The sequence below is a fragment of the Mesocricetus auratus genome, unplaced genomic scaffold (genome assembly GCF_017639785.1).
Source record: "Mesocricetus auratus isolate SY011 unplaced genomic scaffold, BCM_Maur_2.0 Super-Scaffold_4256, whole genome shotgun sequence".
Lineage (NCBI taxonomy): Eukaryota > Metazoa > Chordata > Mammalia > Rodentia > Cricetidae > Mesocricetus > Mesocricetus auratus.
Genome location: NW_024429182.1, coordinates 116,311,439 through 116,329,539, shown reverse-complemented (window position 1 = coordinate 116,329,539; position 18,101 = coordinate 116,311,439). Strand labels below are relative to the sequence as shown.

The 18,101-nt window shown below is 44.9% G+C and overlaps 1 protein-coding gene and 1 pseudogene across 3 annotated transcripts in view; one reads left to right on the top strand and one right to left on the bottom strand.

The window, feature by feature from the left end:
- Crtc3 (CREB regulated transcription coactivator 3) overlaps positions 1-18,101 on the bottom strand; it is a 103,637-nt gene that overhangs the window by 61,770 nt on the left and 23,766 nt on the right. The window lies entirely within an intron of this gene.
- Positions 14,214-14,572, top strand: LOC121135502 (annotated as a pseudogene).

Sequence of the window (18,101 nt, the reverse complement as noted above, 5' to 3'; positions counted from 1 at the left end):
AAAACTTGTAAAACAACAACAACAACATGTAAGAAATAAATGGTGGTGGGCTGGAGAGCTGGCTCAGCAGTTTGAGCACACTGCTCTTGCAGAGAACCTGAGTCCAGTTCCCAGCACCCACATAGTGGCTCACAAAAACCTATAACTCCAGCTCTAGGACATCCAATACCCTCTTTTAGCATCCAGTGGCACCTAAGCTTGTGTGCCCCCTCCAGGTACACACAAGTACACATAATTAAAAATAAATATTTTAGAAAAACAAATGAACTAATTATGGACTAACACGATTGCTCAGCTAGTAAAAGGGTTTGTGTGCTGGTAGCCTGAGTTTGACCCCGCCGAACCAATTACTGAAAGTTGTCCTCGGACCTTCACTCACATGCAAACACACACTCACAAACACACACTACAGACACACATACACACAATAATAAATAAGGTATGGTAGCACATGCTTGTAATGCCAGACTGAGGGACAGAGGCTCTAACTTTGAGGCCAGCCTGGGCTACAAAGCAAGACCCTGTCTCAAAAGGTGGCAGTGGTGATAAGTAAATTCCAAAACAGTAATAGCATTAGGATAGAACATGGATCTTGCAAAGAGTGAATGAGGAAGCAGAGTGCAGTCTATTCGAAGCGTACTAGAAATGAAAACCCAGCATTACAAAATACCAGTGTCATGGATATACTGAGTAGAAAACTCCCAGACACATTCTGAATGGAGAGGTTGTTTAGAATATACATAGAAGACTGCTGTAAACAAGGCAAAGGGGAACCCAACCATGCCCACTTCCCAGTCTTCATGCCTTCATGCCTTGGCATAATCCTCAGCCCTTGACCATGGGCAGGGCTCCCTGCAACATGCTCCTACTGACGGTATACAGCTATGGTGATGGTGCGTCGTCCCCAGGACAACACTATTGTTTTCCTAGCAGAAGCACTAGCAAGCCTCCCCTTCCCTGGCTTTAAGGAATAAGCTGCTGGGCAGCAAGTAGACATTGGAGATGTCCACATGACATGAAATGGCCTCGAGGAACTCAGAGTAGCTGCTGCTCCAAAAGGATGCTGCAGTGCTTTACCCACAAAGTCAATTTGGCTACCCTGAGGGAGGAGAAAATGATCCCCCGTGATTCTGATGAGACTCACAGAGATCCACCTGCCTCTGCCTCCCATGTGCTAGGAGGATCAAAGGTGTGCAACAAGTTGCCTGGCTCTTATTTGAGTTTATTTAGTTAAGTATAGGTGTGAATGTATTTCTTACTTTAAATAATTTGGAAGAACAAACACATAAGTAAGCGACAGCAATAAACACCCCTTGCACTGTCCTCACGACAAACTGGGAAGTCCTTCTAAAGGAGAGAGGTATGGTTCTGGCTTGGCTCCCACCCCCCCTTCTTCACAGCGATGGCCACTTCAGACTCACCACACTTTCGGTTCCTCACAGTGCAAGCTTTCTCCTACCTCTTGGGTTTCTTGGCCAAACAGTGCTTCTCTTGTTAGAACCCTGCTCCAGGTTTCAGTGGCACTGCCTCTGGGTCACACTTCAACACCTCCTCCTCCACGAAGGCCTCCTGGCTGCAGTCTGGAGTTGGCACCACTCTGAGGTGCTCCAGCTCTGCCCTCAATTGTATGCTTTTATCACATGGTGTTAAAAGTTGTAAAATCATCCATCTGTCCCTCTGGCCTGAAGTTCCGCCTCGCAGTGACCCAGCATGTCTGGGTCATGACTGTATCCCTAGTATCGAGCAGAGTGTCTAGACTATAAACTGTATGCAATAAATATTTGAAGGCTTCTTGTTTCAGCATTTTGCTTTGTTTGGGAAAGGGTCCTACTTTGTTGCCCAGGTTGGCCTCAAACTTGTGACAGTCTTATTGCCTCAGCTTCCCTACCCCTGGGTTACAATGTGCTGAATAAGACTCTCACTGTCAAGAAACATAACCACATTATATATAATTTAGGGACAGGAGAGGGGTGAAACACAATAAATAAAAGACCCAGAGACAGATACTGGGGTTCAAGCTTCAAGCTGAAGATCAGAAAAGCAAAGTAGCTGGGCACTAGCTCTTACCTATCTCAGGCTGAATGGGCTGATCCTGCTGCCTCTCCTCAGTGTGGCTGGAGTCACACCTGATCCTGAGACCTTGCTCCTGTCTTATATACCTCCCTAACGCTGGGATTAAAGGCATGTGATCCCAGGTGCTGAGCTCATCTTTGTGTGAGCTGTTTCTCTTTAAGACTGGATCAATCTTGTGTAGATCTGGGTGGCCTTGAACTCATAGAGATGAGAGTCTCTTGATCCTGAGTCCTAGGATTAAAGGTGTATGTCACCACTACCTGATCTCTATAGCTTGAGGCTGACTTTGCTTTCCTCAGGCAAGCTTTAATAAATCATAAATAATATATTACCACATAGGAGAGAGGACTGTATTCCTTCCATCCAGATACAAGCACTGTTTGTACCCAGTGGTTTTGTCCCTGTGTCTGTTCTTAGCTGTGTTCCCAAGCTGGACACTGTGACAGGACCTTTCCGACAGCCATCTGGTTAGGGAATGCTTTGCTGTGTCCTGCTGAAGCCCGAGCCTTTCTATGTCAAAATAAAGAGCACCTTTTATTTTCAAGTAATATACATGCAAGCCAAACGTGTCACCTTGCTGTCACTCCTGGAGACTGACTTTGTACTTAGCATGACAGCATTGCTGAGTTCTTAGGAGGATGTGGTAAAATTTTTTCCAAATCACTTCTTTTTGTTGGTTTGTTTTATCAGACAGGGTCTCATACAGTCCCGATTGGCCTCAAACTTGCTGTGTAGCCAGGACAGTCTTGAACTCCTGATTTCTGCTGTCTCTGCCTCCAAAGTTTCTGGGTTTAAAAACTGTGTACACCATGCCTTGCTTGTTTTCTTCCCCACCCCCACCACCCAGTCTGTTTGTTTGAAGCAGAGTCTCACTACATAGCCCTGGCTAGCCCAGAACTCACTATGTAGTCCTGAATATTTTCCTGCCTCAGCCTCCCGAGACCTGGGATAACAGCTATGCACCACTATGTCTGTCCTAATAGTAGCTCTAAAAGATAACGGTTTAAATTATAGCCTTCTGGGTTAGCTATAGTAATCACTATTGGGTGTCATTAGGACAGTAGCATTATATGTATGTTATTGAAGAAACTACTACAAGTTTCCTTGAGTATGTGCTGAAAAGTGAGTTACTCTGGAGTGTGAGACCAAGGGTGGGGCACTCACCTAGCAAGCCTCTGCTTCCCAAGTGATGGGCTCAAAGGCGTGTGCCGCTGCCATCACCAAGCTAACGTCTTAATATTCTTTATACTAATGTGAAACATGGTCTTAAACTGCTTTTAAAAGACATGTAACAAATTACAGTGTCTGTAATAAATCTAGGGACAAATTTCAGTATTCTCACCAGCACCAAAGAGTAACTCAGATGGTCTTGTAACTAACTGTTGGCCTGATAATGAACCTGTACTGTCATTCAGAATGTGCCAGAACAGTGCTGACACTCACACTCTGATATTTACTCCTCACAGCAACTCTGTGAAGAGAGCCTAGTACTGCCCCATCAAACAGACGGGGAAACTGAGGCTTGGAAAGCTCCAGGTCTTGAGTGCGAATCCTGGGATGGGGAGAATGTCTGAACCAGGCTCTCTAAGTCCAGCTCTGCCAATCAAGCCTTGCAGTGTGGCATGCCACTGACAACAAACACACTCCCAAGCGTTTCTTTGGGGCTTAGCTTCCTGTTTCCTGATTTTTCTACCCAAGGGAAAATACAAACAAACGCAAAGGGTCAGAGATAGCTGGATCCAGAGGTATCAGACTAGGGTCACAACTTAGCACATCAGAAGACCTCAGTCACTGCAGGGACCAATGGAGACCTCCCGCTTTTACTCCATGACTAAGAAGGCACAGTTCCACAAGCTTCAAGAACCAAACATAACACAGAAAAACAATCAAACAGAGGGTGGAAAGAAAAAGTCAAAGGGTGCCAAGTGTTGCCCCCACAGCTCCCCGGGTCCCCAAGGACTATCTCCACTTCTCTCTTAGTATGAAGTTGAGAGGGCAGAGTGGGCCAGCCCTGATGATGTCATGGAGTTAACAAATGAAGAAATCAGGAAATGGTTTCTTTTTTCTTCAAGAAATACGCTGGTTGAATTTCCTTAACAGGTTTCAACTTCTGCATTCAGAGAAAACAGATCTGGTTCGGAAAACCAACAAAAGAAAACAGCTCCTGGCAGGACAGCTTCGGTTACAAGCATAAACTCTAGGAAGAAAGTGCTTGGCTTAAATCTGCCTTTAGGGAGGTCCTGAAGCCCTATTACCCCAGTCTCTGCCCGTGTATAAACTAGGTACGGTAACAGCACCTACTACGCAGGAGTTACTGGGAGGACTAAATAACATGCAAAGCACGTAGCCACAGTGTGTAACACATGTGTAACACATGGTACAGACTGAACGTGCTTTTTAACCCGTGATGGTAGTGACACTAGCAGGAACACACAATATTCCTGATAGAAACTTGGTTGAAAGGAGGGAAGGGAGTCAGGCCTTGTGAAGTTGAAACTCACCTGTCATCCCAGCATGAGAGACACAGAGGCAGGAGAATCAGCACGCGTTTAAGACCAGCCTGGTCTACATAGTGTGTTCTAGGCCAGCCAAAGCTACATAGCAAGATCCTGTTTCAATAGCAAAACAAAAACAAAAGAGGTAAAAGAGAGGAAAGGGTAGAGGAGAGAAGAAAAGAAGAAAGAAGTAAAATTTCCCTTTCCACTTAATGGGGAAACAAAGGCAGATATGATGGCAAAGATTATAGTGCTTGAAAGACTTCAGACTGGGGCAGACCTGTCCTCACGCCCTCACTCTGGCTGGCTAGCTGCTTGGTTTTCTTGCTTTCAGTTTCCCACCTGTGCACTGAAAGAATACAGAGTCCCCTCTGGTGCTAGAAATTCTGTTATTCCAGGGCAAGTAATCAAAGTGGAAAGAGAGCTGTGACAAATCGGAGCCACTGCTGTTGGCAGACACCCAGTCAAGGCTGAGCTGTGCTGCCCTCGACCCTGTTCCAACAGTCTCTCCGCTCTGTTTAAGTTACATGTTAACTCAGGAGCTGTTTCTAAGCTTTTAATTTTTTTCTTTTTAATTAACATGTAATGACTACACACACTAAGACTTTTAAATGACTACCCTAATTAATTAACTCTAAGCAAACCTCAAAAATTACTCAGAGCCTAAACAGGCACAGACTGGTTCAGTGGGTCTGTTGAGCGATTTCATGAATGCCAAGATGGCGAGGAGATTAAGTGCTGGCATGGACACTTCAGGGAAGGAACTGAGCTCTGTGTGGCATGTCTGTCCTTGCTGGCCACTCAGTCTCCCTGGCCTTCTGACCTTTGGGACCCTGCTTGTCCTTCTGGTCTGGATGCTTTGGTCCCAGTTAACGGACCACTTCCATGAGGGTTATAGACTCCCAGTTCTGCCTCTCCTGAGTAGGTTCCAGTGTGAAATCCTCAGGGCAGGGGACTTGGGACTGCCAAAAGGAAACACTGCTTTGGTGGCTGGGGGAAGAGAAGTTTGCTTAGGGCTTAAAGTAGGGTTATATTAACAAAAATATATCTCAGGTGACTAAGGGAGTGAAGAAAAAGTAATACTAAGTAGCCATCTGAAGGTTCCAAGAGGCCAGAAAAGGGCATTTATACTGACTGGAAATGGATAAAATTCACTTCCACAGAAAACAAATTGATTCTGTGTGTCCTATTTTATTTGCTAAATAAGAGCACAGGCCTGGAAAAGATAACAAAAACATAAAAATTCTGGGTCAGAATCTTGCCACTGTAACCTTAGGTGTGTTACTGTCCAAGCAGCAGTAAAATGGGGATAAGGTACCAGTGTCTATTCCAGCAGGAGAATTAAGAAACAGGACATACAGAGTAGAACTCAGTACTCAGTGGTCCTGTCGGCTAATCATGAGACTCCTGCCTAGAGGCTGGAGTGCAACTTGCAAAGATGGGTTCAGTCCAGAGCATCAAAACAAGACAGAAAACAGCAGCTGCAATGGCCCATTCCTGGAGTCCCAGATATCCAGGAGGCAGAGACAGGAGAATCAACACAACTCAAGGTCTATGTTGAGCATTCTGGGCCAGTCATGGCTACATAGTAAGACTGTCTCAATCAAGCCACTACCTCCTGGCTAACATCTGTAACATCTGTGGGAAGTGTTTTCCTTTCACTCAAGAAAACTAGAATGGGGCTGGTGAGATGACTCAGTGCACAGAAGAGTTTGTTACCCAAGACTGAGTTCAATCCTGAAACCCATGAAAAAAAAGAAGAAAACCTCCAAATGTGTGCTAGGTGGAGGTGGGGCATGCGTGCACACATTCACACATGTCACACATAATAATAAAATGTGCCCACATAAAGTCACACACAAGTGGGAATAGGGGCGGGCATGATGGTTCGTGGTAGAAAGAAAGGACCAATTCCCCTTGCAAGTTGTCCTCTAATTTCCACACATGCTTTGTGGCTTGCAATGTCTATACACACACACACACACACACACACACACACACACACACACACGCACGCACGCACGCACGCACGCACGCACGCACGCACACATACCAAATAACTAAAAAAACTAGCTACCAGTCTATATTAGTGATAGTGTACTTGCCAGCACTCATGAAGTTCGGGGTTCAATACCCAGCATCTCAACCCTCCCTACCTCTCAACACCCACAACCCCACTCAAAAAAAAGAGAGACATTTGAAGTAGACCTGGTGGTCTAGTCTGTAATTGCAGCTACTCAGGAGACTGAGGCAGGAAAGCTAAAAGTTCAAGGTCTGTCTGGGTTACAGAGAAAGTGCAAGGCCACATTGGGCACCTCACTGAGATGCTGTCCCAAAATAAAATAACTAAAAAGGGATGAGGAGATGGCTCAATGATATGACACTTAGCAAAAACTGTGCTCAGTCTTCACTCCTGGGAGATGGGGGTAGGAGATAGAGGAACTAGAACACAAAATGGTTACTACTGTTACAAACAGGTTTCCGGGAGAAAATGGGAGAGCAGAGCTTTCTGAAGTCACATCCCCAAGAGGTTGGGAGTAAAGAAAAGAGCTAAGACATCAGCTATCTGTTGTCAAGGCAACCAATTTCTGTACCCGGGGAGTGCCTTGAAACGCAGACTATTGTCTTTGAACAGGGAAACCGCTACAGTATCTGGCATTAAGGCCTGTGGAGAAACTTCCACAGATGGCATTCTGACTCTTGGAAAACATCCAAAGTAATAATCAACAGCTAAGTCTTCATCTTTAGCCATTTCACAACATAGGAACCAATTCTAACGCCTGAACATTGTGAAATTCTGTAAGGAACTGGAACAAAACTTTGGCTGATTCTAGGGCCAAAATATGTGGTGACTTAGAAGTTTAGAGACAGCCACTGTGTTGACTGCTGCCCCTCCCCCTCTCTTAAATGGCCTGGCAATCAGAGCCGGTTCCGGACCGAGGAAGGAGCACTGCACTCCAGAGTCCAAATACAAGGCCACCTGGAGAAACAGCTTCTGCCCCTGTCCACCTCAGTCACTGTTCTGTGTGTCTTCTCTCTGGTAGTTCCTGCCTCTCCAAAAGCTGCACTGAGTGAGTCCAGGCATTCACATACAGTGTGCATGACCCTGGACAGGGCCAGCTAAGTCTCCAGCAGGGGTATTTTTATCCAGCCAATGAGGAATCACTCAGATGTTAACCAGCCTGCACAGAATCTAGGAGGCTTTATGTAAGAGTCACTGTAGGAGCACATGCCTGTAATTCTAGCACTCAAGAGGCTGACACAGGACTATCAGTTCCAGGCCAGCCTAGGTTACACAGTAAGATCTGATTGATGGGAGTAGGGGAAGGAGAGGGCACTAAAGTGTGGCTCAATTAGTAGAGTGTTCACCTAACATGCGTGAGGCCCTGGGTTCAATCCCCAGCAAGGCATAAATTGGGCAAGGTGGCACTGCCTGTGGTCTCACCACTTGGGAGGTAGAGACAGGAAGGTCAGAAGAAGTTCAAGGTTGCCAGATTTGGTGACTCATACCTTTAGCCCAAACACCACTTCGGAGGCAGAGGCAGGCAGATCTCTATGAAGACCTGGCCAGTATGATCTACAAAGTCAATTCAGGCCAGCCAGCGGCTACACAGTGAGAGATATATTCTCTCTCTCTCTCTCTCTCTCTCTCTCTCTCTCTCTCTCTCTCTCTCTCTCTCTCTCTCTCTCTCTCTCTCTCTCTCTCTCATACACACACACACAGAGTTCTAGTGCAGCTTAGAATACATGAAACCTCACCTTAGAAAAATAAAAATAAAAGAAGCTTTATATAAATAGCAAAATTTAGTTCTCTAGCCCTAGACAGCATACCTACACAGAGAGGAAGAGTGGTATCAACAATTTACTGAGATCACACAAGAAGGCTGACATGCCCAGCCTCCAGCATTTCACTCAAGAGAAGTTGGTACAGGAATTGTGCAACATTCATTGAGCAATCACTACATGGCGGGCATTATTCTGAGGATATCCATGTATTAGCTAATTAAATCCTGCAGTCTACCTTAGGTCCTCTTAGTCACCAGAGCTTACTGATGTGTAAGCCAAATGCAGAGAGGCTAACAATCTTGCCTAAGGTCCCAATATTTGTTACTGAGAAGCTGGTGATGAGATCCAGCTTAATACAGGGACAACACTCCAGATACTGGTCAATCTAAGACACCAAATCAGGACATGAAACTTATATATCTCATGCATCAGATAGCTGGCAACTTTGTTTTTGTTGTTTTGGTTTGGTTTTTTGTGATGGGGTTTCTCTTATGTAACAGTCTTGGCTGTCCTGAAACTTGGTTTGTAAACTAAGCTGGTCTTGAACTCATTGAGATCCACCTGCCTCTGCCTCCTGAGTGCTGGAATTAAAGGTGTGCGCCACCACCTCCAGACTGACTGGCAAGTTTTAATCTTTTTGTACTGTTTGAGGCAGAGTATTGCTATGTAGCTCAGGCAAACTTAAAACTTGTGATCCTTCTACTTCAATTTCTAGAGTGCCAGGATTATAGACATGTGCCACGGGTCTATGGCTGGCTCCATAGTTAAGAGTTCTTGCTGCTCTTGACCTGAGTTCAGTTCCCAGCACCCACACAACCATGTGTAACTCAGCTCCCTCTGACACACACACACCTTGGCTAGGGGATGTGGCTGGGTGGGTAGAGTGTTTGCGTAGCATGTGAAGAAACACACACACACACACACACACACACACACACACACACACACCCCTTAGATAGGGCATGTGGCTGAGATGGTAGAGTGTTTGCCTAGCCTGTGAAGAAGCCCTGGTTTTGACCAGCACTGCATAAACCTAGAATGTTGGTATGTGCCTATAATCCCAAACTTTGAAAGTACAGGCAGGAAGAACAGGAGTTCAAAGTCATCCCAGACTACACATAGTGTGTTTGAGGTCAGTCTAGGCTACATAAAACCCTGTCTAAATAAAGAACAAAAGAAAGACAGAAACACACACACACACACACACACACACACACACACACACACTATGCACGTGGGGGTTGAGAGGAAAGAAGAGGAATAGATGGACTTGCGCAATAAATGTATCTGAGGGGTTGGAGAGATGGCTCAGTGGTTAAGAGCGCTTTGGTTCCCAGCACCTATATTGGGCAGCTCAAAGCACCTGTGACTCTAGCTCTAGGGACGCCTCTGGCCTCCAACAGTACTTGCCCTCCTGTGCACATACCTCCCCAACCCCTGCCACATGCACTAATTAAAAGTAAAAGAATAAATCTTTTTTAAGAGGTATTTTAAAGACCTATTTCACTGAACAGCAAGTGGTACAACCTACAAGATATTTCTTGTGTGAGACATCTGCACAAATCAAATCTGGTCTAGGAGGGCCATTCGGGGCAACAGTCAAAGGCTCCAGATTTTCTGTTCAAATTGCAAGCACACCTGAGCTAGGGAAAGTAGCATCTGGGTGCCACACTCACTCCCCAAAGCTGCAACCTAGACCTGGAGGGTCTGCAGAGCCGGTGGTCTGATAGGAAGTCACAATGATTCAGAAGAGTCTGCCAAGTTCTGACCGTATGAGACTGCCTTTGGAGCTCATCCCACAGGGGACATGTGAAGCATTCATCATCTGCCCGTCTGTGCTGCACAGCTGGGGGAGGGTGGAGCAAGCTGAAAGGAACTGCTCCCAGAGAAGACAGCAGATGCCTGATAACTTGGAGGCCAGCCCATAAATTCCAGAACTCTTTTGAAATTTCTGATTATGTGGCCAATATGTGGAAAATGTTTGGGTCTCTTTGGCTCTGTGAAAATATATTCTCTTTCAAGAATCTGCTAAAACCAACTTGAAGGGCTGCCATCAGTGGCGCAAACTGGAAGTCAGGGTTTACAGCTGTCCTAGCTGTATGGGCATCCCCAAATGTTCTAACCCTAAGGAAATATCTGCTGAGTGAATTCTTGTTGACTTCATTACCAACAGCACTAGACCTGTGACCACATGAAGAGAAGCTATTACCAAAAGCATCATTAAACAGTGAAAGAGCATGAGAAAGACTATTTGTAAGACAACACAGATCTCTGGTACTCAAAGAACTCCCAACTTAATTAGAAAGAAACCAAAAATAAACCTGGGTAAAGTTATAGACAGAAACTCTCCAGAGAGTTTTATTGGCCTGAATGGCCAATAAAATGTAAAATGTAAATAAAAAATAATATAAAATGTAAAAAATCCAACCTTACCAATAATCAGAGAAATACATAATAAAAGGACATACTCAAGACCTCCCATAACCCTTCCAGTAATCTGAGAGGAAGACTCATTGCCCACACTTTATATGTAAGGAGACTGTAAAGTTTTAAACTCAATCATTGACAGGGCTGAGGCCTGAACATAGATAGAGTTAGTAACACAGTAAAGTCTGCTCCTTCGGTCATGATGCACACTGAACATCTATCTGGGGACTCAGAAGCTTTTGGATAAGTCACTTAGCCTGTTTTCTACATGTGAAATGTGAATCCTGAGAGCACTGTAAGAATCTGTTAACACAGACACAATGTATTAACACACAGGCAAAATACTCTCAACTTCTTATTCCTTCAGCCAGTCAGCAATTGGGAAGCTCTGGAGATGGCACTGCTTTAGACTTCGGCACCTTTGCCTTCTTGGAGATTACATTCTAATAGAAGAGACAGGGTGTAAATGACAGATAAAAACGTATCATGTATTCAACAGTGATAAGAGCTAAGGAGAAAAACACACCCACAAAGACTGGGATTGGAGTGTAACTTTCAGGACCTGATGGGTTGAAGAGCTGGGCAAAGTGAGGAAATACGCCATTCGAAGAGCTGGAAGAATGGCCCTGTCAGAGAATTCCTAGAGATGGCTACAGGCAAAGAACCATGTAAATGTGCAGGGTGATGAGAGCATGGGGGGTGGGGGGCCCGCAGGCAGGTAAGAGCAGAGTGATGGGAGCTTGTGGGGCACGGGATGCTGGAACGCCATGGAGCCACTCCAAGACTGCAAACTGATACATCTGGACCATGTTTTAAAGGATCACTCAGAGGCAGTTCGGAAAATATGATGGACCTTAGCAGGAGTCTCCTGTCAGAACCCAGCGGGAAAGCTATTGCAAGAATCCAGGGAAGGGAGGATGGAGGCCAGACAAGAGTAGTCAAGGTTCCGGAGGGCTCTTTTTTTGTGGTTGTTGTATGGATATATTTGTTTATTTATTTTCAGACATGATCTCATGGAGCCCAGGCTGGACTCAAACCAGCTATTTAGCCAAGGATGACCGTGCATTCTTGATCCTCAGAACTTCAATTTCCAAGTACTAAAATCACAGGGGTACACTATCAGATCCAACTTGTAGTGTTCATTTTAGAGAGCTCTGGGGAGGTACAGAGTCTCATGTAACCCAAGCTAGCCTCAGATTTACTATGTGGCCAAAGATAACCCTGAACTTGTGATTCTTTTGCCTTTGGTCCCAATGCAGGGAGTACAAGCATGTATCACCAGGCCTTGTTTACCCAGTACAGGGCCTGAACCCAGGGTTTTATGCACGCTGCCTACCTAGGTAAGCACTCGGTCACTGGAGCTACATCCTCAGCACTGAATGTGCTTTTAAAGTACAATCAAGAATTTGCTGGAGGCTCAAAAGCAGATGTGAATGAGTAAGAGGGGTGAAGGAAGACCCCAAAATTCTGGTCTGAAGAGCTGGAAGAGCGCAGCTGCCCTTTGCTGAGGTAAGTGTCTAGGACAGGGACTTCTGGCTGTAGGCACCGGAATAAGCATCAACAGTGCTCTAGAGTGCAGTCCAAACGGCAGGCTGGAGGCTGACACCAGGAAAGCGCAATGGGCCCTGGATTCAGTCCCTGGGAATGGGGCTGATCAAAACCAGCCACAAAGAAATGAGGCTGTTTCCATGGGACTCTGGCACAGAGGACTGGACCAGAGTCCAGCTTTCAGAGCTAAGGCACAAGGCCAACAACGGTGACTGGAGGCCAAATTACAGAATGTGCAGCACTCTGAGCCCCTCTACCTCAGCTCTGACAGGAACCTCGAGATGGGCAAGATGAAGGCTAGTTGGGGGTCAAGTAGCCCAGGAGCCTGGGAATGAGGCAACAACAGGAACCAGAAGCCAATCAGACCTGACTCCATTTATACCCCTGTAACAGCCGTAACACTGGGGGAGGTTGGCACGTCACAGATCAAGTTCATGCCTGGAACAGATCATATATGAAAGACCAGAAATGAAGATGAAGTTGGCCAAGAGAAGCACCATTCTGTGTGTATTTAAGATCAAAGGAAGGATTGGGGGTACAAGTTTTCCTGAGACTATGAACTAAAGGAGATAAGCATTCTGGGGACCAGACAAGAGGCAACCGTAGCTCACCACCCGCCTTGTCAGCAGAGGGAAGGAGGGAAGCTAGACGGTGGTGCAGGGGGCTGACAGACGGTCTTGTTCTCTTAAAAGTACACACACACCTTTAATCCCAGCACTGGGGAGCAGAGGCAGGTGGATCTCTGTGAGTTCAGGGTCAACCTGGTCTACAGAGCGAGTTCCAAGAACAGCCAGGGTTACACAAAGAAACATTGTCTTGAAAAAACAAAACAAACAAATAAAAAGTACACATATAAAAAACAAAAAGTATACACATGTTCATGAAAAGACTTGCAAGGTTAAGCAAAAATACTAATACAAACTTGTAATTGGACGAAGCAGTGCCTCTCTTGCTAAATTTTTCTCAGAAACTGATTAAACTATTTTCTACGTATTTCCTTTCCTAAAGGACCTCCTTTAAAATTAAAGCAAGTACCCGGCGGTGCGGCCCGGAGCTGGTTTGATGGCGGAGCGCGGGGGAGGATGGAGGCGATGGTGTTCCTCTCCTCGCTCCTCGACTGTTGCACGCTCATCTTCCTCTCTGTCTACTTCATCATTATGCTGTCTGATTTAGAATGTGATTACATTAACATTAGGTCATGTTGCTCACAATTAAACAAGTGGGTAACACCTGAGTTGACTGGCCACACCATTGTCACTGCACTAATGCCTGTTTCACTGCACTAATGCCTGTTTCACTGCACTAATGCCTGTTTCACTGCACTAATGCCTGTTTCACTGCACTAATGCCTGTTTCACTGCACTAATGCCTGTGTCACTGCACTAATGCCTGTGTCACTGCACTAACGCCTGTTTCACTGCACTAATGCCTGTGTCACTGCACTAACGCCTGTGTCACTGCACTAACGCCTGTGTCACTGCACTAACGCCTGTTTCACTGCACTAACGCCTGTTTCACTGCACTAACGCCTGTTTCACTGCACTAACGCCTGTTTCACTGCACTAACGCCTGTTTCACTGCACTAACGCCTGTTTCACTGCACTAACGCCTGTTTCACTGCACTAACGCCTGTTTCACTGCACTAACGCCTGTTTCACTGCACTAATGCCTGTTTCACTGCACTAATGCCTGTTTCACTGCACTAATGCCTGTTTCACTGCACTAATGCCTGTGTCACTGCACTAATGCCTGTGTCACTGCACTAATGCCTGTTTCACTGCACTAATGCCTGTTTCACTGCACTAATGCCTGTTTCACTGCACTAATGCCATGTCACTGCACTAATGCCTGTGTCACTGCACTAATGCCTGTTTCACTGCACTAATGCCTGTTTCACTGCACTGGCTCATCTTCCTTCTCAACTTACCTGCTGCCACTTGGAATATATATATAGGTTCATTATGGAGCCAAGTGGTAACATGGGAGTGTTTGATCCAACAGAATACACAATCTGGGGCAGTTAAAGCCCCACATGAAAGAAGCAATGATCAAGCTTGGCTTCTACCTGCTGTTTCTTCATGTACCTCTATGGTATGAGTCTAGCTTTAATAAATGACTGAAGCTGGAGAAGCCAGGGTTGAAGTCAACCTACACTACACTGCACAATTGAGGAGCCAGAGACTACTTAAACCACCCTTAAAACCATGACCATAGCAGCATATATTTTGGTCTTTGAACAACAACAACAACAAAAAACTATTTTCGCCACATAAAGTATTTAAAAAAAATTAAAGCAAGTAAGTGGGGGAGGGACATCAGCAGTTCAATTAAAAAATGACAACTTCATTGATGCATATATTTTTCCTCTTTAATTACCTGCACATGTAATTTCATAACTTTTAATAAAGAAAATAATTAGTTTGGTTGATACTAAGAATAAAACCAGATTTATTTGCTAGAAATAAAAGATGAATACATACAATCTACCAACTAGGAACCATGTGGCATTTGCAGGCCTTTGGTTACAAGTATCATTGTCCTTGGGGATTTTCCTTGAGTACATTTCTGGGGCAGGGACAGTTTTCCTCTACGGGTTTGTATACCATACACTAATAGTCTTGCCAGTTTCACAAGAGTTCTCCTTTCATCTCTCTCTCTCTCTCTCTCTCTCTCTCTCTCTCTCTCTCTCTCTTGTGTGTGTGTGCGTGTGTGCGTGCGTGCGTGTGTGTGTGTGTGTGTGTGTGTGTGTGTGTGTGTGTGTGTGTGTGGTGTGTGTGTTTTGGAGTGGTTTCAAGACAGGGTTTCTCTTCATAGCCCTGGCTATCCTGGAACTTGCTGTGTAGACCAGGCTGGCCTTGAACTCAAAGTGATCCACCTGCCTCTGCTTCCTAAGTGCTGGGATTAGAGGCATGTGCCACCACTGCTCAGTAAAAGTTCTCTTTTTAAACGATTTATTTTTTATTTTATGTGTTAAGATGTTCTGTCTGCATATATGTCTGTGCACATATATGCATTCCTGATGCCTGCAGAGACCAGAAGGTGGCATCAGATCCTTGGGAACTGGAGTTGCAGATGGTTTTTAGCCATGTGGATGCTAGGAATTGAACTCAGGTCCTGTGGAAGAGCAGCCAGTAATCTTAACTGCTGAGCCATCTCTCCAGTCCCCACAGAAGGTCTCTATATTAAAAAAGGTAAGTATTTAAGTCAATAAACATATAAAAAGTACTGCACAGGGTTAGGAAATCCCAGTGACATTTGCTAAGTGGGGTTGGTCACCTCCCAGCTGCTTAGTCCATGTAATTAAACCATGAGCTTCATTCAGTAAGCACTAATACTTCTATGTCATAGACTTTGGAGTTAATCTTGAATAGTAAACACATACTTGGAATGTGAGTTCTAGAAAAGCTAAGAGTCTCTTGCAGTTAAATAATAAATATCCATATCAATCAACACCACAAATTTTGTGAGACTAAACATCCTTGCCAAAAGCAATGAGACCACATAGAAAAACCCTTGCAGACAGTTCCCTTGTCTGATTTTATTGGCAGAAATTTATAATCAAAGTATAGATGTGTCACACATAAATTTTCTTACCACTCTGTTATTTCTAATCAAAGGAAATCAAATTCTGACATTTTGAGAATGGGTGTGAATTATACATCAAAGATGATGAAATGTTGTTTGACTTTTACGACTGTATTAACAAAGTATGTTAATGACTCGGGAGAATAATTATTATATAATCACTGAAGCAAAAGGGGCGGGCCAGAGCACAAGCATGGAAAGTGAGGGCTGGAGAAACTGAAGCAGGAGGAGCAGCTAAGGTCTGATTACTGGGACAGGGTCTTGAGTCTAATGCTCAGGAATAGATGTGCACACATGCACACACGTGTGTACACACAGAGAGAGACAGACAGGGAGAGAGAATGACATCATCTGTTTAAAGATACACGAGGACTAAAATGAAACACTAAAATAATATTTTCCAGTTCCTAAGATACGGCTGGGGGCTGGGAATGTGGCTCTGCTGCTGAGGTGCTTGAAGCCCTGGGTTTGATGTATAAACGAGGCATAGTGGCATACACCTGCAATCTTGGTAGTCAGGAAGGGAAGACAGGAAAGTCAGAAGTTCAAGGTCATCTCCAGCTACACTGCAAATTCCAGGCTATTCTGGGCTACATAAGACCTTGTCTCAATAGCAAAACACACACACACACACACACACACACACACACACACACACATACATATATACATAAATATGTGACTAGTTTTTCTGTCCCCACTCCCATGCCCCTTTTGAGATAGGGTCTCTCTGTGCATTCTTGGTTAGCCTGGAACTCACTCTGTAGACCAGGCTGGCCTTGAACTCACAGAGATACTCCTGCCTCTGCCTCCCAAGTGCCACATCCATCCTTTTTATTTACTTTTGGATATTTTCTAATTTGGATTTTTATATAATGAGAATATATTCTTTTATAGTGAAAGACTTAAGAAGCAAGCTACGCACAAATGCAATGTATTTATTACTTTCCCTGAATATAAACAATTTTGTTTTATTTTTGGAGACAGTCTCGATCCTCCTGTCTTGTCCTCCCAAGTACTAGGATTACCCGTGGGTACTACCACACTCTTAGTGAACAGACAAGGCTTTAAATGAGGGAACTGGAGAGATGGTTCAACAGTCAAGAGCACTGGCTGATCTTCTGAGGACTTGGGTTTGATTCCCAGCACCCACATGGCGGTTCACAATTATCTGTAACTCTAGTTCCTGGGGATCTTATGCCCTCTTCTGGCCTCCATGGGCACCAGGCATGAGCACGGTGTACAGACATAAAGCACACAAAGCACCCATACACATAAAAATTAAAAATAGTAAAAATACACGCTCCCCCAACACACACACTAAGCTTCAAAATGAAAGCTAAAACTGCCAGGCATTACTTAGGAGTCAGGAGCAGGGGAATCAGGATGAGCAAGAGTCCAAGGTCAGCCCTGACTGCATAGGAAGTTTGAGGCCAGCCTGGGTCACATGAAACACTATCACATCTTGTCATGAAAGAGGGAGGGAGGGAGGGAGGAAGGGGGAGGGAGGGAGGGAGGAAGGGGGAGGGAGGGAGAGGGAGGGAGGGAGAGAGAGGGAGGGAGGGATATGCTAGAGTCAATGATATTGTGCTATAGTTATTATGCAAATACTCAGTTTATCAGACTTGATTCTAAGTGGCTTTTATTGCAGTTTCTGAGACAGGGTGTGGCTATGTAACCCAGGCTGCCCTCTCCTCCCTCTGCTTCCCAAGTGCTGGGATTACAGCCATACACTATCATGTCCAACTATAAACTTTTTAAACAGATAGTCTCTGAATTATCTTCATAAACCCACAGATCTATTCATAACAGGCACTCAGTAACATTAGTAAACAAATTCAGGTCAAGTAACAATAGCTGCTTAATGTAATAGAAAAGTGATTTTTAATGATCTGAACAAGTATTTCCTGGCATATAAGTATGTTTGGACAAGATAAGCACAGTTGGGCTGTACAGGGTTATAGAGCTTTGGCCTGGCAATCATTAGGATCCAAGGCTTGCCACATGGTGAATGTGAACACAGACTCCAGGCCTGTGCTTTTCAAATCTCTTTTCTGCCCATACAAATAACTCACCAGTAGCTGTGGGACCCTTGTACCCAGAGTGTAGCCAAACTGTGACCCACCTACAGATGCAAACACCCTCCTATTTTTCAAGACAGAAGTGTAGTAATGTGAGAATGTAGAC